The 22,756-nt window shown below is 43.8% G+C and overlaps 1 non-coding gene across 1 annotated transcript; it reads left to right on the top strand.

Moving 5' to 3' along the window:
* The first annotated feature begins 22,208 nt into the window (after positions 1–22,208).
* LOC112586307 lies at positions 22,209–22,372 on the top strand. Its single transcript, XR_003110773.2, has one exon. It is a non-coding gene; the product is annotated as a U1 spliceosomal RNA (small nuclear RNA).
* The last annotated feature ends 384 nt before the right edge of the window (positions 22,373–22,756 follow it).

The following is a 22,756-nucleotide window of genomic DNA, read 5'->3' as shown; positions in this document are numbered from 1 at the left end:
CAGCTGCTTAAAGTCAAACTTATGGCTTCAGGGACTTCAAAGCCAAAAGCTCCTGCTACACTAATTGCAAAATTTTCATCGAATACCCAAGGAATTGGAAAAGATCCTAATGGCTATTTTATCTCCATTAAAGGCAACTGGATACACAGGCCATTAATAGTAGGCTCAGTTCCTATGATTGTGCCCAAGCACAGCTAAGCTTTTAGACAAACTTTGAAAGACCCTGAGTTACCATTAATGTGTAGAGTAGGAAAACTTTTTGTTACCCTGTTAGGTTTGTTTAGTGAATGGGGTCTGTGAATTTAACTGACAAAAGACAGGGTAATAGGAGAGGAAAAAGATATAAATGTATTCATTTTGAGGAGTTTTTGGCCCTGCTGCATGGCATGTAGGCTCTTCATTCCCTGACCAGAGATGAAACCCATGCTCCCTGAGTTGGGAGTATACAGTCTTAACCACTGGACCACTAGGGAAGTCCCTAAATTTACTGGGTTTTTTATGTGCACAGGAAAAAAGAGTTAAAGTGGCTAGACTTGGGGACTTATATACCATTTTTAACAAAGGAAAGGGGAGTTCAAAGGAAGATAAATTATGGAGAAGTGACTAGGAACTTTATAGAAGAACTAATGGAAGATGCTGGAAAAGACTGAAGGCAAAAAGAGCAGCAGCAGAGGATAAGATGGTTAGAGAGCATCATTGACTCAATGGACATGAACTTGAGCGAACTCCAGGAAATAGTGGAGGACAGGGAACCCTGACTTGCTGCAGTCCATGGAATCGCAAAGAGTTGGACACAACTTAGCGACTGACCACTACCAACAACAAATGGAAGACAGGGTTATTTTAGTAAAGCCTGTTTACGTAAACTCATCACAGTGCTGACTCCCAGTCTCTGATGATAAGAAAGCTCTTCTCTTCCCAGTAGACTGGGGGCACACAATCCTAAAGGGCAATGTATAGCTTGCTTTCAGGCAGGTAAGGGGAGGGCAGAGAACTTCCTTGTAGCTGTTGATTCTCAATAGCCTTCAGCTCAAAATAATCCTTGTGCCAAAGTGGCATCCTTGGTGGGTGGGGGGCAGGGGGTGCATCCTAATCCTTTTCAAATGGTCACCTATTTTCAGAGCGGAAGATTGTTGTGGAAGAAGAAAGTGATTACTTCCCAGCTCCTTAAATTTGATTTTGAAGACGTTTTCTCCTCTCAATCTCCCCTGGGAGTCAGCAGGTCTATAAAGCAAGTGAATCAACTTAAATTTCTAAATTTTGTTTCTCACTGGAAGAGCTTTTATGTTGTCTAAGACCCCAAAATACAAAAATTTATTCCAAATTACAGAAAGGCCACATTAAATCTCTCAGGTTGCTCTGTTTTTCACCAGCTGCATGCTTTTCTTCCTTTCCTTCTATTTCTTCATCCCATTCTAGCACAGCCACCTGTTTGAGTATTTCTCTTCACTTTCTTCCTCTGGATTCTTTATTAATGCACATGCCTTCCCACCTGCAGTACAGTGTAGAGAAGTTCCTGTGATGCTTTACAACTGTAAGCACCAGGATGTCTATTTCCCACTTTCATTTTTCGTCTTCTTTTAATGTTCCTGTATTACATCTAGAAACACAATAATATAGTCATTCTGGTATGGCAAGATTTCTTTGTCTGCTTCCTTTTGTCTTCTGATTTAATCTTCATGCCTGGTGGTGTGCTGGAGCTGCTTGCTAATTTTTCAGGGATTTTGTGAACTGGTTTTTAAACATGGCTATTACTAAAATAATAATGTGAAGCGAAGTCAAGTGGGCCTTAGAAAGCATCACTACGAACAAAGCTAGTGGAGGTGATGGAATTCCAGTTGAGCTATTTCAAATCCCGAAAGATGATGCTGTGAAGTGCTGCACTCAATATGCCAGCAAATTTGGAAAACTCAAAGGTCAGTTTTCATTCCAATCCCAAAGAATGCTCAAACTACTGCACAATTGCACTCATCTCACACACTAGCAAAGTAATGCTCAAAATTCTCCAAGAGAGGCTTCAGCAATACATGAACCATGAACTTCCAGATGTTCAAGCTGATTTTAGAAAAGGCAGAGGAACCAGAGATCAAATTGCCAACATCTGCTGGATCATCAAAAAAACAAGAGAGTTCCAGAAAAACATCTATTTCTGCTTTCTTGACTATGCCAAAGCCTTTGACTGTGTGGATCACAATAAACTGTGGAAAATTCTGAAAGAGATGGGAATACCAGACCACCTGACCTGCCTCTTGAGAAACCTATATGCAGGTCAGGAAGCAACAGTTAGAACTGGACATGGAACAACAGACTGGTTCCAAATAGGAAAAGGAGTACGTCAAGGCTGTATATTGTCACCCTGCTTATTTAACTTCTATGCAGAGTACATCATGAGAAACGCTGGGCTGGAAGAAGCACAAGCTGAAATCAATATTGCTGGGAGAAAAATCAATAACCTCAGATATGCAGATGACACCACCCTTATGGCAGAAAGTGAAGAGGAACTAAAAAGCCTCTTGATGAAAGTGAAAGAGAAGAGTGAAAAAGTTGGCTTAAAGCTCAACATTCAGAAAACGAAGATCATGGCATCCAGTCCCATCACTTCATGGGAAATAGATGGGGAACAGTGGAAACAGTGTCAGATTTTATTTTTCTGGGCTCCAAAATCACTGCAGATGGTGACTGCAGCCATGAAATTAAAAGACGCTTACTCCTTGGAAGGAAAGTTATGACCAAACTAGATAGCATATTCAAAAGCAGAGACATTACTTTGCCAACAAAGGCCCGTCCAGTCAAGGCTGTGGTTTTTCTAGTGGTCATGTATGGATATGAGAGTTAGACTGTGAAGAAAGCTGAGCACCGAAAAATTGATGCTTTTGAACTGTGGTGTTGGAGAAGACTCTTGAGAGTCCCTTGGACTGCAAGGAGATCCAACCAGTCGATTCTAAAGGAGATCAGTCCTGGGTGTACTTTGGAAGGACTGATGCTGAAGCTGAAACTTCAAGCTGATACTTTGGCCACTCATGCAAAGAGTTGACTCACTGGAAAAGACTCTGATGCTGGGAGGGATTGGGGGCAGGAGGAGAAGGGGAGGACAGAGGATGAGATGGCTGGATGGCATCACCAACTCATTGGACGTGAGTTAGAGTGACCTCCAGGAGTTGGTGATGGACAGGGAGGCCTGGCGTGCTGCAATTCTCGCAAAGAGTCAGACACGACTGAGCGACTGAACTGAACTGAACTGAATTACTAAAAATTGACTTAATGTAAACTTACAATTAGATAAATTATGCTAAAAACATAGGTAATAAGTAGTCCCAACTCAACCCAACTCTTCCTAATTATTTTACTATACTATTATCTGTGCTCTTGAGGATGTTTATGTTGATTCTATCTATCTGTATGGGACTTCCCCAGTGGCTCAGTGGTAAAGAATCTGCCTGCAATGCAGGAGACCTAGGTTCAATCCCTGGGCAGGAAGATCCCCTGGAGGGGGCATGGCAACCCACTCTGCTATTCTTGCCTGGAGAATTCCATGGACAGAGGAGCCTGGTGGGCTATGGTCCATGCGGTTGCAAAGAGTCGGACACAACTGAAGTGACTGAGAACGCACTCACATACATCTATCAGTATGGAGGCAACACTGTATATGGTGTGCTACTGCCTACCTCTTTCCAACTCCGTATTTAGTGATGTCAGGGCAAAAGTCACAATTTGGAGTTTAATCCCCCTAGAAAGCCAGTTATTAAACATTTGCTAGCAAACCACTGCTCTAAGCCTATAAAAATCTGCTTGGTCATTTATTAAGTTTTAATGACCAAATCCTAACTTTTGATGTGCTTAACATCATTCTTCTTTCTTCCAGTTTCAAGATTGGTGCAATGAGTTCATAGGAAGGTTTCTACCAAGTCATATGCTTTGTCCTTTCAACCTTGGCTAAAGAGGATAATTTTATCTTTGGTTTAGACAACAGAAGTTGGCTAACAGAAGATCAACTTCTGTCTCATTGAGTAGGTGAGCTTCTTTGAGTCAGCTCTAAGTTTTTAATTTCATTTTTTGCACACAAGCACCACTAAAATCTTTGAATCTCTGTCAGTTGTACCATAATCCAAGTGTAGTAGTTGCTGCAGCTTTTCAATTACAGTCATCTGCATAGTTGGCATAGTTTAGTTTCTAACTCATGTTCACTATTTCTTTATCGTCTCTACCAATTTACTCTCTCTCTGTTTTTTAAATACAGTTGCTTTAAAAAAAAATATTTATTTGTTTATTGGCTGCACTGGGTCTCAGTTGTGGCCCTTGGGATCTTCAGTCTTGGTTGCATGCATGATCTTTAGTTGCAGCATGTGGGATCTAGGTAGATTTCCCTATCTAGAGGGCTTCCCAGGTGGCTCAGCAATAAAAAAATCCGCTTGCCAATGCAGGGGATAGAGGAGACACAGGTTCGATCTCTGAGTCAGGAAGATCCCCTGGAGAAAGAAATGGCAACCCATTCCAGTATTCTTGCCTGGAAAATCTCATGGAAAGAGGAGCCCGGCAGGGTTGCAGAGTCAGACACGACTGAGCAACTGAGCACGAACAGCATCTAGTTCCTTGACCAGGGATCCAACCCGGGCCCCCTGCATTTAGGAGTGTGGAGTCTTAGCCACTGGAACACCAGGGAAGTCCCCCAATTCACTCTCTGAAGATACTTTGTCAACACAGCTATTTCCACTTGAAGGAGACTCTGATTTAACTGAGAAGAAAACTAACGTATTTTTTAAAAATTTCCTGCCAGAACGGTACATAGTTTTCTGAGGCTTTTAAGAATTCTGCAATTTAGAATTATTCTGTTATTGTCCGGGCTTTCTCCTTTTCTTTGGAGGCCAGATTTCAAATGTTGGAAAACAATGACATCAAGATAATCTCAATAATCTAAAGAGTACTATAGGAATTAAAATTGTAAATTACCAACATCAGAATGTTTCCAGATGTGGTAGAGACAATCTGAGAACAGGAGATTCCAATCCCTCAGGCAGGAAAAAGAAGCAAAAAGAAAAAGATAGGACAGGGCGGCAGGTGGCAAATTCCTATGGCTTCCCACTTTTGCCTGCAATTGGCTTTAAAAAAAAAAAAATAGCTCAGAGATGGTTTAAAAGTTGTGCTGTTTTATTTTTAGGTAAATGAAAAATTGCCTCAAAGACTATGCTACTTTCCTGGTTCTATGGAGCTTCCTTATGGAACTTCGTTTCTATAGGAGTTGGTGGTTGAGGTGAATCCTGTAATAAAAATAGGTTCAGAGGATACATCCCCGGGGGTGACTGACTGTGACCAGGACCACCTGAGCTTTGAACACTTCCCTTGAGAGTAGCTTCCACACACAGATAGCAGCCCCTGCAGACGTGGGGCCTGGCCTTCTCCCAGACTTCAGCTTACATGTCTCCTCGGGGCTCCTTAGTTGGAGAGGAGGTGGGGGAGCTGGTGCTGTGATGTGCGCCCTTTGTGGGGAGACCTGGAGTTGTCAGAACTTGGGGTGTCGGGGAAAACCTGGCTGACATGTCACAGTAGGTCCCCAGGTTCCCAGGTGCAGAGGCCTCTCTGTTCCCTTCCGAGGTCTTGGGCTGGACGGAGGGTGTGAGGACAGGGTCGCTCACAGCTGTGCTCCCAGACGAGGAAGGGGCCCGGGTGGACGCACTTAGTCTGGAAATGACGGGCACTGGCTGAAGCTGGACGTGTGCCACCATGCTGACTCTGGGCCTAATTCCATCTGGCACTCCAAAAATACTGGATGGCCACAAAACTAGCAAGGGCACTGCCCCCCTGTTGTAAGCATACTCTGGTCGCTCCATCGGTCTTTGAATTGGCTGTAAGGAGGATGGAGAGACCAAGTTAGAGAAGACACTTCCTGGCTGGAATATACAAGCCGCTCTGTGCTAATTGACCATTTTGGTCTGAAAGAACTTTTTTTTTTTTTTTTTGAAGGAGCAGTGCACAAGAATTGGCTCAGTGGCAAAGAATCTGCCTGCAATTAAGGAGACCCAGGTTTGATCCCTGGGTCAGGAAGATCCCCTGGAGAAGGGAATGGCTACCCACTCCAGTATTCTTGCCTGGAAAATCCCATGGACAGAGGAGCCTGGCGGGCTACAGTCCATGGGGTCGCAAAGAGTCAGACATGACTTAGTGACTAAAACACACACTCAGTGCATGTATGGCTTCTGCAGGAGATGAAGAGGGCGTCTGAGACTGGGGTGACTTGCAAGGTGTGCTTGAAGTTGGGCTAAACTGGGAAACTGGTTTGACTTTTGCCTGCTTTGCCTAGGTTTTGAATGCCATCTGTCCCCAGAGATAGAGACATAGAGCGTAAAGAAGCAAGTCCCGAGGACAGGTCTACATCAATGTCCCCAAGGAGAAAGGTTCTAACGTGTCCTTAGATCCCTGCTATAGCCTGGTCCCTTCCACCCACGGCCCGAGTCGTGTCCATGCTGGTGCTTTGACCAAACAGTTACAGTGGGCCAGATATTTTGTCCTTTCATTTTTTCTCCCTTTTAGTATTAGTGTGTCAAAACGGTAGGACATTTTCAACAAAGAAATCCTTTTGGCATTACTGTGCTATATTCTACAAACCCTTTCACCAATCAGTGTCTTTTAATTTGGTCTAATATTTTGTATGTTTCTTGTCTCCATTGACCTGTTTCTTGTCCCCAGTTTCCTATTAGAATGGTAAAGTGCCACAAGCAAACACAAATAGGTCAAACTTTTTCTTTCTTTTTGTATTTTGGCTCCGCTGGGTCTTCACTGCAGCGTGTGAGCTTTCTGTAGTTGCAGCCCATGGCTTAGTTGCCCCATGGCATGTGGGATCTTAGTTCCCCATAAGGGATCAAACCCACGTCCCCTGCATCAGAAGGCTGATTCTCAACCACAGGACCACCAGGGAAGTCTCACGTGGTTTTTACAGCGCCCAGGTTCTGTTGGTCTTTCTTGCTAAGGGAGCCACAGAGTTTTTTAGGTAGCCTGCAAATATCCTAGTCATTATGTCCTAAATGATTAAATATTTTCTTGATGTAGCTATTATTGTAGACTTAGGATTTCCTTCAGGATGATAGTGAAATTAAAATTGTTTCAACTTTATATCTTCTACGCTAAAATTCCCAGTACAGAATTTTTCTGATATGATAGAAGAATATTATAAGAAAAAAAATATGTTCTCGCTGAATCTAAAACATTTCTCTCTGGGTTCAGTACACAAAAAGTTTGAAAATTTTAGACACCTTAATTTTACCAGTCCCTCAAATATTAGCAGTGTGCTGTTTCTACAATTCAGATATGAACTTCTCTTGTAAGTGATCTAAAATAAGGATTCTAGCCTGGGAGAAATTCTGCCCTCCAGGGCACATTTGACAATGTCTGGAGACATTGCTGATTGTCCCATATAGAGGATAAGGGTGGTAGTGGCATCTAGAGTGGACAGGTCAGGGATGCTGGCTAAACATCCTACAACGCACAGCACAACCCAGCCACAAAGAATTATCCTGCCCCAGAAGTCAACAGTGCTGCTGTTGAGACACGCTGATCCAAAGTAACTGAATTCTTTTAGGAAACATGAATGCCCCAGACTTACCAGCACTGGAACTATATAGTAGCCTTTTCTGTATCCAAGACTGCTGTCACTGCTCTCTTTGGACAAACCAAGCACTCCTTTCTGTAAACAGAAAAATGCAGTTGTCTTAGAACCCCTTTTGTTCTTTTGGTCTGTGACTTCCTTTCCAAATATTTTACAGATACATATATTTTAAAACTTTGAAAATGATCCACAAAATGCTAGAAAAGGAAAAGGTATTGTATACATGGCTGATGAAAGAGAACTGATTAGAAAACAAAACCAGAATAAGTAGTGTTTAAGATCCTGAGGTGATCTTTAATGTTCTGACTTTGTAAACATTAAAAACAGTATTATAATGTTATTTCATGGATTCACGTGGTGGTTTTCTTTCTTTTTAAATAATTTTTACTTTTCGGAAGCAACACTCAGCATGTGGGATTTTAGTTCCCCAACCAGGGATCAAACCCGTACCCCATGCATTGGATTCATGGACTTTTAACCACTGGACTGCCAGGGAAGTCCAGAGTGTTGTGTGAGAGTTTGTGTATGTGTATGGGCTAAGTTGCTTCAGTCATGTCCAACTCTTTGTAACCCCATGGACTGTAGCCTACCAGGCTCCTCTGTCCATGGAATTCTCCAGGCAAAAATACTGGAGTGGGTATCTCCTTCCCACTGAAGTGGGGGAAGCCATTTCCCTCTCCAGGGGATCTTCTGGACCCAGGGATCAAACTGTATAGTCCATGGGGTCACAAAGAGTCAGACACGACTGAGTGACTTTCACATTCACTAGAAAAAGAGAATGTAGCCATGATTCTTACACAAACATGAAAGGAGCAAGTGTCAAGGATTATATTTAATTCATTAATTAATGGGGGCACTGGCAAGCTGTTATAACAGTTTAAAAAAGAACTCAATACCACACATTTCTGCTCATATAATGGAAACTGAAATGAATTTACAGATAGTGCAAAATGGGCACAACTGGTCAATATCCACAGGCAATAATCATGTCCTACCAGACAGTTCTCATTTCTATGCACAGGACTTATTACATTACTATCAGTTTTGTGCAAGTTAACTTCTATCTCTCCAGTGTTCTAAAACAGTCAAAGGCAGGGCTCCCCTGGTGGCTCAGTGGTAAAGAATTCACCTGCTGTTGCAGGAGACAAGGGTTCTATCTCCAGTCCTTGAAGATCCCACATGCCTTGGAGCAACTAAGCCCCTGCGCCACAACTGTTGAGCCTGTGCTCTAGAGCCCAGGAATCGTAACTTCTGAGCCCACATGCTGCAACTGTTGAAATCCGTGCGCCCTAGAGCCTGTGCTCCGCAGCAAAGAGTTAACCCCCCACTCATTGCAACTAGAGAAAACCCTGTGCACCAACGAAGACACAGCACAGCCAAAAATAAATAAATAAAATTAAAAAATAAAACAATCAAAGGCAAAATGACAATAACTGGAATAAACGCACTAGCCAGATTGTCACTAAATGTCAGTCTTTCATGATTTTTCTTTACTCTGCCTTTATTCTTAGGATGTTTTCTTCTCGACAAGCCTTATGTTGCTGCTGCTGCTGCTGCTAAGTCGCTTTAGTCGTGTCCGACTCTGTGCAACCCCATAGATGGCAGCACCCCAGGCTCCCCCGTTCCTGGGATTCTCCAGGCAAGAACACTGGAGTGGGTTGCTAGTTCCTTCTCCAATGCATGAAAGTGAAAAGTGAAAGTGAAATCACTCAGTCATGTCCGACTCTTAGCAACCCCATGGACTGCAGTCTACCAGGCTCCTCCGTCCATGGGATTTTCCAGGCAAGAGTACTGGAGTGGGTTGCCAGTTCCTTCTCCACGACAAGCCTTATGTTAGTGGCCACCAATTCACTATGATTTGGGGCACTGAGAAGACACTTTCTTATCACCTGACTCTACCTACCTGCCTGTAAGGTACCTGAAATCCCACACGAGGACCTTTAGTCTCTGAGCAGACCTGGCTTCATGCCACACAACATAAATGAATCCCCACAGAGGGCAATGTTCACAAAGTGCCTTTTGGCACACAAAGTTCTTTCACGTGTGTGATCATGTTTGATTCTCAAGGCAGTTCATTAAAAAAAAATGACTAAACTGGGAGGCTTGCCCAAGGTGATGAGAACCTGGTGAGTGATGCAGTGGGGACTTGAACCCCATCCAGGCTTCAGATGGTGTCCACTTCCCGCCATGCTCACATGCCTTACAAGACTGGTGCTTCTGGGACAGGTCTTACCGAAGACAGATGGAGGCACAGGAAGAGGATTCACACTTGCTCACTAAGTCCCCCAACACCACCATCAATACTGGGAAGTTCCTTCAACACTCATGACTCACACATTTATTGAGCACCCACTATGTTGCCAGGCGCGGGGGTCACAGTATTGAGCAAGACAGAGTCCACATCCTTGGGAACATAAATTATAGTAGGGAAGACACACGTCAAACAACTAAGTACAATATGGATTATTCAGTCAGGACTGTTAGAAGTGCTACAAAGAATTGCAGGGGGTGCAAGTGAGCCTGGGGTGATTTGACTAGACTGGGGATGGGGAGGGAGGATCAGGGAAGCGAAGTTCAAACCACACTCCCAGGGATGACTAGAACTTAAGGGTTTAGGGATGGGGAGGAGGGCAGCTCTGGGGCAGGCTGGAGGGAAAAAATATTTCAGAGGAAGTAAGCAGCAACAGTGGAGACTGAGTCAGATCTTTGTTGATCTCCTTTTTCTTCTGCCTCTGTGCCCATGGGCTCTTCTCTGAGTCTTCAGAAAAAAAACCTAAACTTAAATATTTTTTAGGTAGAATGTGTTGTGGAGCTGTTATTGAGGAGACAGACCTTCCCTTTATCCAAGTTAGTCTATCTTCAAGCCTTGGAGTCAGTAACTTAAACAATAACCCTGTATACGAGGCAGCAAAAGAGACACTGATGTATAGAACAGTCTTTTGGACTCTGTGGGAGAGGGAGAGGGTGGGATGATTTGGGAGAATGGCATTGAAATATGTATAATATCATATATGAAACAAGTCACCAGTCCAGGTTCGATGCATGATACTGGATGCTTGGGGCTGGTGCACTGGGACGACCCAGAGGGATGGTATGGGGAGGGAGGAGGGAGGAAGGTTCAGGATGGGGAACACATGTATGCCTGTGGCAGATTCATTTCGATATATGGCAGAACCAATACAATATTGTAAAGTTTAAAAATAAAATTAAATTAAAAAAAAAACACATCACTTCTGAACATTTCATTTCAGCTCATTCAGTCGCTCAGTCGTGTCCGACTCTGCAACCCCATGAACCACAGCATGCCAGGCTGCCCTGTCCATCACCAACTCCCGGAGTTCACTCAAACTCATGCCCATTGAGTCGGTGATGCCATCCAACCATCTCATCCTCTGTCGTCCCCTTCTCCTCCTGCCCTCAATCTTTCCCAGCATCAGAGTCTTTTCAAATGAGTCACCTCTTTGCATCAGGTGGCCAAAGTATTGGAGTTTCAGCTTCAACATCAGTCCTTCCAATAAATACCCAGGACTGATCTCCTTTAGGATGGACTGGTTGGATCTCCTTGCAGTCCAAGGGACTCTCAAGAGTCTTCTCCAATACCACAGTTCAAACGCATCAATTCTTCTGCACTCAGCTTTCTTCACAGTCCAACTCTCACATCCATACCTGACTACTGGAAAAACCATAGCCTTGACTAGACGGACCTTTGTTGACAAAGTAAAGTTTCTTGCTTTTGAATATGCTATCTAGGTTGGTCATATCTTTCCTTCCAAGGAGTAAATGTCTTTTAATTTCATGGCTGCAATCACCATCTGCAGTGATTTTGGAGCCCCAAAAAATAAAGTCAGCCATTGTTTTCCCATCTATTTGCCATGAAGTGATGGGACCGGATGCCATGATCTTAATTTTCTGAATGTTGAGCTTTAAGCCAACTTTTCACTCTCCTCTTTCACTTTCATCATGCTACTGCTGCTGCTGCTAAGTTGCTTCAGTCGTGTCTGACTCTGTGAGACCCCATAGACGGCGGCCCATCAGGCTCCTCTGTCCCTGGGATTCTCCAGGCAAGAACACTGGAGTGGGTTGCCATTTCCTTCTCCAACCACTTTCATCATATGGATACCTAAATTACCCTTAGGGCTTCCCTGGTGACTCAGCAGTAAAGAATCCACCTGCACTGCAGGAGATGCAAGAGACAGAGATTCAATCCCTGGATCGTAAAGATTATTTGGTGGAAGGCATGGCAACCCACTCCAGTTTTCTTGCCTGGAGAATCCCATGGACAGAGGAGCCTGGCAGGCTACATACAGCCCATGGGGTCGCACAGAGTTGGACACGACGAAGCAGCTGAGCACTCATGCAACTTACCCTTGGTTGCTTTCATTTTAGCATAAATGAATTTAGATCCTTTCTTGAAAGACGGAATGGTTATAAAAGGGTGGAGAAAGGGGAGGGGGGAAGAATTGATATAGTCACTCATGTCCAGAGCATGAGAAATCTAGATGTCACATGCCTTTGTGTTCCTATAGGTAAATCTAGATGACCTGGAAGAGAAAGAAATGTGAAGACATCAGTGGCTACTCACCATCTGAAATGTGAGAACTCCGTGGAGGAAGACCAGAAGACTCACATGCTGCGCCATGCTGAGTGGCTGAAAGCACAAGGGAAACTTTTTCATTCATGTAAATGAACACAAGTGTGTATATACACAGATGATGTCTTGATCAGTGTTTATTTAACAGCGACCATGTACCGTGAGCACAAGGTACTAGAGCAGGTGGGGTTTGGAATCCTCACTTTGAAACACTTGCTAGCTGTGAGACCTGGGACAAATTATTTAACCTCTTTGTGCCTTATTTTTCTCATCTATAAAATGGAGAGAATATTAAAAGCTATTTCAAGGGTGATTATGAAATTCAAATGAGGAAGTTCATATGATGCATTTAAAATAGTACAGGAACGCGGCAGCCCTCTATACATTTTTAGCTTTTATTGTTATTACCATGCTCTGAGCTGGGCAGCAAATAGATAAATAAAATAGAGGCCTGGCTGTGAAGAATTTATAGTCTGTTCAAGAGACTAAATAAAAGGAGTGGATTTCTGCCTCCACTGCTTACTGCTTTATCCCTCGTGTTAGTTGCTCAGTCATGTCCGACTCTTTGTGACCCTGTTAGGGGAAGCACACAGACTGAAACCGCCCACCCGGGCCAGGCTCTCAGGTAACCATTCACATGAGTCGTTTTATGCCAGGAGGTCCTGGTAAGGAATACGGAACTAATAAGCAATTTGTGTGCCACCAGGAAGGACTCTGAGTCAGAATGATTGACCAAAGACAACCCGGAAACTAATCCCATCACCATAAGACCCGAGACTGTGAGCCACGTAGCAGAGCAGCTGTCCTGGGTTCCCTTACCCTGCTGCCCAGGTGCCTTCTTCCAATAAAGTCTCTTGCTTTGTCAGCATGTATCTCCTCGGACAATTCTTTTCAACACACTTTTCAGAGTGTTAGACAAGAGCCCGATCTTGGGGTCCTGGAGAGGGGCACCCCATTCCTACAACAATCCCACGGCCTGGAGCCTACCAGGCTCCTCTGTCCATGGAATTTTCTAGGCAAAAATACTGGAGTGGGTTGCCATTCCCTTCTCCAGGGGATCTTCCTGACCCAGGAATGGAACCGGGGTCTTCCCTCATGCAGGCAGATTCTTCACTGTCTGAGACACTAGGGAAATGGGATAAAGAGGATCCATAAACTGGATGCAACTCAGAGTGAGTTTGACCTGAACAGTGCCTTGCACAGCTGTCTAGATCAGAAGCTGAATCTTTCAAAATTGAAAAATATTTAAAGCAAACTAATGGTCGCATGGGTCCTAGAAAATCAGGTTCTGGTTAAGCACTGGACACTGCTGAGATCCTGGCTGCTTCTTGACACGCATAACTTGTCCCCTCCCACTCAGAAGCCCCAAATCACTTTCCTTTGTGTTAGCACAAGATAGGCTATGAGCCCAAGTTCTAACAACACCTTTAAGGTTTTCATCGCTGGGTGTGCCCTTGTGCACATGTGCAATGCACATGTTAACAAACTTTTGCTTATTTTTCTCTTGTTTATCTGTCTTTGTCAGTCTTCGAGGGTTCCAACTGGAGATCCTAAAATGAGTAAGAGAAAATGGATTTTTTCCCTTCCCTATTTCCTGCCTACCTGTCACCCCAAAATCCTTTTTATTTATTTTTGGTTGCGCTGGGTCTTTTTGCTATGTGTGGCTTTCTCTAGTTTCTGCAAAGGGGTTACTCTCTAGTTGCAGTGGGAGGACTTCTCCTTGCCATAGCTTCTCTTGTTCCTGGAGTGCAGGCTCTGGGCACATGGGCTTCGGTAGTTGTGGTGTGCATGCTTAGTTGCTCCGCGACATGTGGAATCTTCCCGGACCAGGGATCAAACTCGTGTCCTCTGCATTGGTAGGCAGATTTTTATCCACTGAGCCACCAGGGAAGTCCCACCCCAAAAATCCTTTGAGAACTTTCTATACTCCAGGTCCCCTGTAGTGTGCTTTTCACATATAATTTCATTTGATCCTTTGAGTGACTGCATCAGGAGGGTATTTTATATGCACATTTTGTACATGAGGAAGTCAAGGTTAGAAAGGTTAATAAGTTCTCCAAAGTCACACCAAAGGAGGTGGTACAGCAGGGTTTGAATGTCTGTCTGATTCCAGCTGATTTTTTTCTGAAGCCCATGCCTGTTTCTTACTTGGCTCTTCAGAGTTGGACAGGGTAATGGGCGTGCATAAATATTTTACCATTTACACAATCCCTTTCTCAAAACAGCCTAAAGCTGTGGTTCTCAGATAGATCCAGGCAAAATTGAACTTTGGAATTTTCCCAGGAGTCGTCCACCATTTTGGAAAATCACAATACCAATGGCCAAACTGCCTGCCACAAGCGCTTATTGTATTCATGGCAGTCTGCCTGGAAGCCACGGAGCTGACAAACATTGTGTTCTGGGATAATAGTTACAGGTTGGCCTTTGGGAGATAAGTAAGTTTAGATGAAGTTATAAAGCTGGGATCCTCATAATAAGATGAGTGTTATTCTTTCAGTCTTGTCCAACTCTTTACAACCCCATGGACTGTACCCTGCCAGGCTCCTCTGTCCATGGGATTTCCCAGGCAAGAATACTGGAGTGGGTAGTGATTTCCTTCTCCAGGGGATCTTCCTGACCCAGGGATCAAACCCAGGTCTCTGCAGGCAGGTTCTTTACTGCCTAGCCACCAGGGAAGCCCTTGGTAAGATTAGTGCCCTTAAGAAGAGATCAGAGAGATTGTATGCTTCTCTTTCTCTGTGTCTCTATCATGTGAAGATACAGGAAGAAGGTGGCTGCCTGCAAGCTAAGAAGAAAGCCCTCACCAGAACCTGACCATGCTAGCCCTGACCATGCCTAGCCTCCAGAACTGTAAGAGACAAATACCTGATTCTCAATCTGCCCAGTCTATGGTATTTTGTTAGGTATGGTATTCAGCTTAGGAGCCCAAGCTAAGACACAGGCCCACTGTACTGCTCCCAAGACTTGCTCTTCAAGCCCCTTGGTTCTAGTGTGGTACAGTTCCAGGTGCTGGGATACCTCTGCACCTAGGAGCCGCCTGCCTGTCATGCACAATGATACTGTCTACTTTTATCTTCCCATGAATCTAGGGTCTTCCTCTAACACACCCCAGACCAGCACCCCCAGAGTAGGCCATTCCCCAACCACCACTTAGCCTTCTGTATTAATGAAGGACAGCTGGACTGACTTTATGGAGGCCGATTAAGCTGATTCTCTGAAAAAAATTAACCCACAGAGATGAGCTCTCTGTCCCTCCATATGACATCGTCTTGATATTCCACCTTTAAATAATCATTCCTTTGACTTAAGTTATTGCCTCTCCTAATATTTGGTTCAATCCAATAAACATTTACTGTGAAAGGTGATAGGGATAAAGAGATGAAAGTTAGTATCTTTTTACTGAAGGCTTGTCAGGTCTGCCAGTTACACTGGGCCCTTATGAAGGAAAAGCAACCTGGCCCAATCTGCTTATTAAGAATGCTCCATGTCAGAGGAGAATTAAGCATTCATGTTTGGTCAGGGACAATGAGAAGTGAATCCAGAACTGCCCGGAGAAAGGGTCACAGAGAATACATTTTTCAGGGTCCCAAATAGCTTCCAGAAATCTAGAGAACCACCTCAAGAAAGGCCAAGTGGGGAGCTCTGTCATAGCGATAAAAAATTTTAAATAATAATTAAAAAACCAATCGTAGTAAAACTAATCCTCACTAAGCTCTCATTACAGCTCTCATTACTGTGCTATCCGTTTGACCTTCCTACAAGCTACAAGGGGCTTCCCTCATAGCTCAGTTGGTAGAGAGACTGCCTGCAATGCAGGAGACCTGAGTTTGATTCCTGGGCCGGGAAGATCCCCTGGAGCAGGAAATGGCAACTCACTTCATTAACCTTGTCTGGAGACCTGAGTTTGATTCCTGGGTGGGGAAGATCCCCTGGAGCAGGAAATGGCAACCCATTCCATTATCCTTGCCTGGAGAATCCCATGGACAAAGGAGCCTGGCAGGCTACAGTCTGTGGGGTCCCAAGAGCTGGGCACAACTGAGTGACTAGGCACACACACACAGGCTACAAAATAATCAATACATGTTTAAATTACCTGCTCTGTTTACTTTTTTTTTTTTAAAGCATAGCTGGAATGACTTTAGGAAAGTGAACAGTCTAAGTAAAATGTCCCTTTTATCCAGTAGATCCTAATTTTTAAAATGTCTTGTAGGATTGGGGTAGTTTTGGTTCCTTCAGCGCTTCTACTAAACTATACACTCCTCTAGATGTTTGGCAAAGGGGAAAACATATAATGACCTAGTCTTACCATTTCAAGTTTGAATAACAAAGAAATGCATGGAGAAATCTTTCGCAGCCACAAACTTGGCTGATTCCGTTTCTGCCTTTTCCCTTCAGCAAAACTTCAGGGGGAGGACTTTAGGGAGAAGGAACTGGAAAACTTGCAGGCAAATCAGGCCCGCTTGCCTCACAGACTTCTACCACCATGGTGTTGTTTCTTGTTGGTTTTTATCATACATTTCATCAGTAAAAAATTTTGAGCATGCACTATGTATATATAAATGTATAGATATAGATATCATTTAATTATGTATCCATCCTTAAGCATGTTCTACTGCATATTTATTATGTACATTATAGAAATCACTGAAAAGTAAGTTTAAAAGTATGGAATTTAAAAAATATAAAAATCTTAAAAAGTTTTCCTTCCCTAGTGGGTCTGTTGCCCACCCCCAAGATACAAACACTCCGCTCTACTCCAGTGACCAGCTCCTGTTGCCACATCCACCAGAAGTCGTTCCCCCTCTAGCTGACACCGAAAGGTTCACTAAGCCTCAAATTCATAAATCAATAAATCTGAGGGTAGATGTTTCCCTCCAGACTCCTCAAGACTCACCTGCTGCCGCTGGAGCTTTGTGAGATAGACAGGAAGCTCCACCGAGAGTAGCACCGACCAGGCCTTCTCTCAGCCCCACAAAATGCCCGTGGCTTTGTGCGCTTTCTAGACAGGAGGCCTTACAAAACATGATGTCAGATGGGGAGTGACAGTCTGTTTTCAGGATTTGCTTTTAAAAGAACTGCTTACCCCTGGCTTTGCAGCCAACCACACATCCCTGATTTCACATAATTATACGGAGGCTGGAGGGGACTGCACACGTCAGAAGCTGGGTGAGGCCCGGGTGTACTGTACATGAACCGACAATGAATTCCTAACCGGCAGAGAACCCATCAAAGAAACAGAACCAAATTCTGCAGACAAGTAACATTTGAAAGGCTTTGTGTGTCAGTTTTATTTTTTTCCAAGTTGAAACTACCACAGTTGTCAGAGAAAAATACAAGGCAGATGTCAAATTCTAATTGAGTGAACCTAAGTCCTATCACGGGGCTTCCCTGGCAATTCAGCGGTAAAGAATCTGCCTGCATTGCGGTTCGATCCATGGGCTGGGAAGATCCCCTGGAGAAGGGCATGTATTCTTGCCTAGAGAATCCCATGGACAGAGGAACTTGGCAGGCTGCAGTCCATAGGGTTGCACAGTCAGACACAACTGAAGTGACTAAGCAACAGCAGCAAGTTATATCACATCCCTTGTGCTGGCCTTTGCTCCAATGTTACCCTTGGTAGGCACATAGAAATGTACCAGAAAATGTACACATCCACAACCTGCAAGGGGAGTTCCTCCAACAGAGATTTCTAGACAGTGAATTTGTATCCTGCATATATGTACAGTATACTTATGTGTACTTCAGGCCTATGTTCCTGGTGTGAATCCTATTTAGTTATTGCATATGTCTTTCAATACCCTTCTAGCTTCAGTGCATAAAGATTTTATAGGTTTAGTTAAGAGTTTTACATTTTTGTTCATAGATGAGATTTATCTATGAGATTATTATGTCTACTTTGGTTTGGGCACGAGGTTTGCAACCTTTGTAAAATGACTAAAGAAGCTTTCTCTATGCTAACTTCTGTTAGTATTTAACACACATGTATATTTCCTTATGTTTTTCTAATCAAATACGACTCTCCTCAAAGGATATTCAGATCTTCAGGGCTTCTGTGAGGATTATAACGCTAATGCTTTAATTAACCCGCTTGAGCTACCAGAGAGTGGAGGAACTTCTTTCCCTGAGGCAGAAGGTCTTGGGCAAATATTTTGATTACTAGGCCAAAATCAATGAATTTCTTTAAAAATTTTTAATTTAAATCATTTATTTTTGGTTGCACTGGCTCTTCATTGCTGCATGTGGGCTTTCTCTAGTTGCGGTGAGCAGGGGCTTTTCATTGTGATGCCCGGGCTTCAAATTGTGGTGGCTTCTTTTGTTGCAGAGCACTAGCTCTAGGGTGCTTCGGGAGTAATGATGAACAAGCTTCAGTACTTGTGGTGCATGGGCTTAGTTGTTCCATGGCATGTGGGATCTTAGTTCTCTGACCAGGGATTGAACCTCTGTCTCCTGCATTGGCAGGTGGATTCTTAACCACTGGACCACCAGGGAAGCTCCTGAATTTTTTTGTAAAATTTTGAGACTAGTCTTGAAAGACTATGGGTTCTTGAACAGCTCTATTATTTAAGAAAGCACTATTAGTTGCAAATATGAAAATGGCATTTTACATTTAAAATTTGTTTGATAGTAACAGTAATCTGGTGGCTCAGGTGGTAAAGAATCTGTCTGTAATGCAGGAGACACAGGTTTGATCCCTGGGTTGGGAAGATCCCCTAGAGAAGGGATTGGCAACCCACTTCGGTATTCTTGCCTGAAGAATCCATGGACAGAGAAGCCTGACAGACTATAGTACACTGTTACACAGAGTTGAACACAACTGAAGCAACTTAGCATACACGCACACATACACTAGACTACTGTTTTAGTATAGTGTGTTAGTCGCTCGGTCGTTTCCAGCTCTGTGGGATCCAATGGACCGCAGCCTGCCAGGCTCCTCTGTCCATTGGATTCTCCTGGCAAGAATACTGGATTGGGTTGCCACACCCTCCTCCAGGGGATCTTCCCAAGATGTGGGATTGAACCCACATCTCTTAAGTCTACCTGTATGGGCAAGAGAGTTCTTTACCACTAGCACCACCTGGGAAGCCCAGTCTAGCACCACTTTTTCCCCTTACACGAGTGGTTCCCAAACCAGAGTTCCAAGTATCTTAACTTTTATGTCACAAAACAAACTATATATAGATTTTATCTATATATAAGTTTATGTGGGTGTATGTATGTATCATATGTATGTCTATATTACATAATACTTTGGAGGAGATAGTCTGTAAAAAATCAAACTAGTAGACTGTCAAAAGGTCAGATTTCAGGAATAGTTGCAGCTCACCTTATTACCAAGTCCAAGCTGGCTCTGCTCCCGGCAGGACAGGCCAATGAATCTGAGTGAGGAAGTGTTGAGGCAAGGAATATGAGGAAAGCTCAGAAAGCTTCCCAGGGAGAAGATACCAAACTAATGTTTCAAAATGACCATCTTCTAGGGGGTCGGGGGCGGGGGGGGGGGTCCTCTGAGTGCCAGGTTCTTTTACTGAACAGAGATGGGGGAGGTGAGGAAACAAAGTAAAAAGGTCATTAATCCTTTCTAATATGTCCTAGAATGGCAAGCCTCAGGCAAGGGGATGTGTTAATTTCTTCCTTCTTGCCATCCAGCAGGTGGACAGGGTCAGGCTGAGACGGCAGGATTCTCTGAGGCAGGCCATTCTGTATGATTATAATAATAAACGTGAGGAAATGCAAGTCAAAGAACAGTTCCAACATGGAGTCAGAATTGGCTTTTCCCTTCAACAACAGAGCTCGCTCCTTTCTTACTCTAATAGTGTTTGTGTCTCTACCCACCTCAGACACCTCTGTGTTCTCAGTTCATTTTTATTAAGATTTTTAAAACATCATTATTTCTTCCTGTTTTAAAGATATAAAACTCTGGCTAATTTATTTTGGCCAAAGGGAGAATACCAGAAGAGTACTGGTGCTGCTGTCGCCACGCGTTCCAGGAAACAAACTCACTCAGAAGGACAATGCAGACAATGGAGTGCAGTTTATCACACTGGCAGGGCCAAGGCAGAGTCTCCTCTTAGCCAAGGACCCCGACCAGTTTTTGTGAAAACCTTATATACCCTAAGTGTATAAGGTTCCCTGAAACTAGTCTGAACAAAGGAAAAAGAAAGATACAATCAAAGTTAATCCGTGATCATATGCCTCAAGCCTAGGTAGTTAACAGTGAACAAGTATCAATAGGCCTGTGGTCATACCCCAATAAGCATAACAGAATGTATGATTCTATTAGGTTACACAGATAATTAGGGTATTCTTTTAGGCGATGGAGGGCCCTGGGGCTCTTCCTTCCAGGGGCCTGGTTTTCCAGTTGGTATATCATTTCCATAGATACTGGGCATATAGCTCAGAGTCCACAGTCCAGCCCAAGACAGAGTCCTGCTTTCAAGATGGAGCCTGTTCTGTTTCCTCCTTCAGTGCAATCCCAGGAAAGACAATTCAAGACTAGGTAAACTTGGAAACTCCAATTCTAATTCACAGTGAAGAAGTGAGTCAGGCTGGGACCTGGGACACTTTGTTTCAATGTTTGCACCTGGACACACCTCTGAAATTCTATGGGACTAAAAATCACTGTGTGCTTGCACAGTTGCAGCAAATTTGGGACCCAAAAGATGCAGAGAGATAAAAAAAATCCAACTTCCTCTTTCGAGGGAAGCTGGAGCAAAAACAGAATGTTAGGAGCAAAAGCAGAGTATTGAGCATTCATCTTGGACACAGCACCACCCGAAGGAGTGGGCAAAACACCTAAATCACTCCTTTGACTCCAGCCATATACCCCTCCCCTCACCCCATATAAGAAATAAGCTTCTCCCCCACTCTGGGGAACCAGCATTCAAAGGGACCTGTTGTTTATTCTCCCTGTCTCCGCAGCATGGGCCGCTAGTCAATTTCTATTGACTGGGGAAGGCCAGGACCTCTGTTTCCTAACAGAGGGAGGGAGAGGACTGGGGACACTCACTGATAATATTTATTTCGTGAATGTGGAAATGTGAATTACTAACTGCTGCCTGAGACAGGATTTGCTCTTTTGGAAGTCTAATATGAGTCTAGGAGGGCTCAGAAGTTTCTTTCTTGCAAGACGGATTCTCCTGCAGTCTTGTTTTGGATTTCAAAGGTCTGTGAAAAAGGGAACAGATGACCCTGTGCTTGTAGTGTTGAGCACGAGAGGGTTTAAGAATACAAGGAAACGCAGTTTATTCTTGTTTGGGAAGGAAGACACTGATCACGAAGCTGGTTTCCACTGGCGGAGTGTGATCCCTACGGCTGTGCAGACTCCGGAGACTGCACAGATATGAGGGAGGGGGGCGCTTGTGTGAGGTTGTCCGTCTAGTTTGCCAAAGTGAGTGTTTATGCAACTGACCTTTCAGGTTAAGGGCGACCATTTGCTGCTTGTTTGAAAGAAAGCATGTTTTGTCCTTGGGCTTGAAGCTTTAAACTGACAACCTACTTTTATCGACCCAAAGACTGGACTGTCAAACGTAGGGTTTTGTGTGTGTGTGTGTGTGTGTGTGTTTTGTCAAGTTTCATCTTTCCTGACTTGCTGTTTTAGTTACGTGGACAGCGGCTTGTTGAACCGCGCCAAATGTCAATATCGACGTTACTTGTCCCAAGGCTTTCAAGATAGAAGCTAACTTATATTGTCTAAGTTTGTGCAGCGTCTTTACCTTTATAAGTTTTACTGGAACTGCGCCACTAACAATTTGCTCTAGGAACGGGACGCGCGTTAAATGAGATCACGAAAGGGGTGTGGAATATGTAGATACGCGCAGTGACTGCTGGTCGTGCTTAAGCAACATATATATATTTCCTAAGAGTTTAGACAATTTCCAGATGTCAAATGCTGCTGGTGGTAATTATCTCTTGGAAACTCTTTATACTTCAGAAGGGGAGTAGTATAGACTGCATGAGAAAAGTCGTCCTACGTACAGAGTGATTTGAATCTGATGGTGTGGTACCAAGCAATGAGAATGACTCATACTTACCTGGCAGGGGAGATACCATGATCACGAAGGTGGTTTTTCCAGGGGGAGGCTTATCCTTTGCACTCCGGATGTGCTGACCCCTGCGATTTCCCCAAATGTGGGAAACTCGACTGCATAATTTGTGGTAGTGGGGGACTGCGTTCGCGCTTTTGCCTGATCTCTTTGTTTAAAAGTTAGAATTTTGGGTTTACTGTAGTTTTTAGTTTTTTTTCTAAGGTGAGGTTGTTATTATCTACCACTTAAGTGTTAAGTTGATGTTTTGCACGCTTAGCTTTTTCTGTCGTTAACTGTTTTATAGAGCTTATTTGAGTTCAGCGTCGTTGAATTGCTGATATTTTCTCCTAGTGTTCTTTTTGTCGTTTCTTTTTTCTTTGGTTTTCGATCTTTTCTAGAACCAGCGTTTTCCCATGAATCGTTTTTTTCTTATGAGTACTTCACTGAGTAAAGCGCGCGTCTTGTTTTTCGTCATTAGCTCCGCCCTCTTGTGGGTGTGCGTAGAGGCGAGTGTCAGACCTCAGACCGGCCGCGCGGTTTTGGTTT

Source organism: Bubalus bubalis, chromosome 7 (assembly GCF_019923935.1).
Source record: "Bubalus bubalis isolate 160015118507 breed Murrah chromosome 7, NDDB_SH_1, whole genome shotgun sequence".
Classification (NCBI taxonomy): Eukaryota; Metazoa; Chordata; class Mammalia; order Artiodactyla; family Bovidae; genus Bubalus; species Bubalus bubalis.
This window is presented reverse-complemented; position numbering and strand designations above follow the sequence as displayed.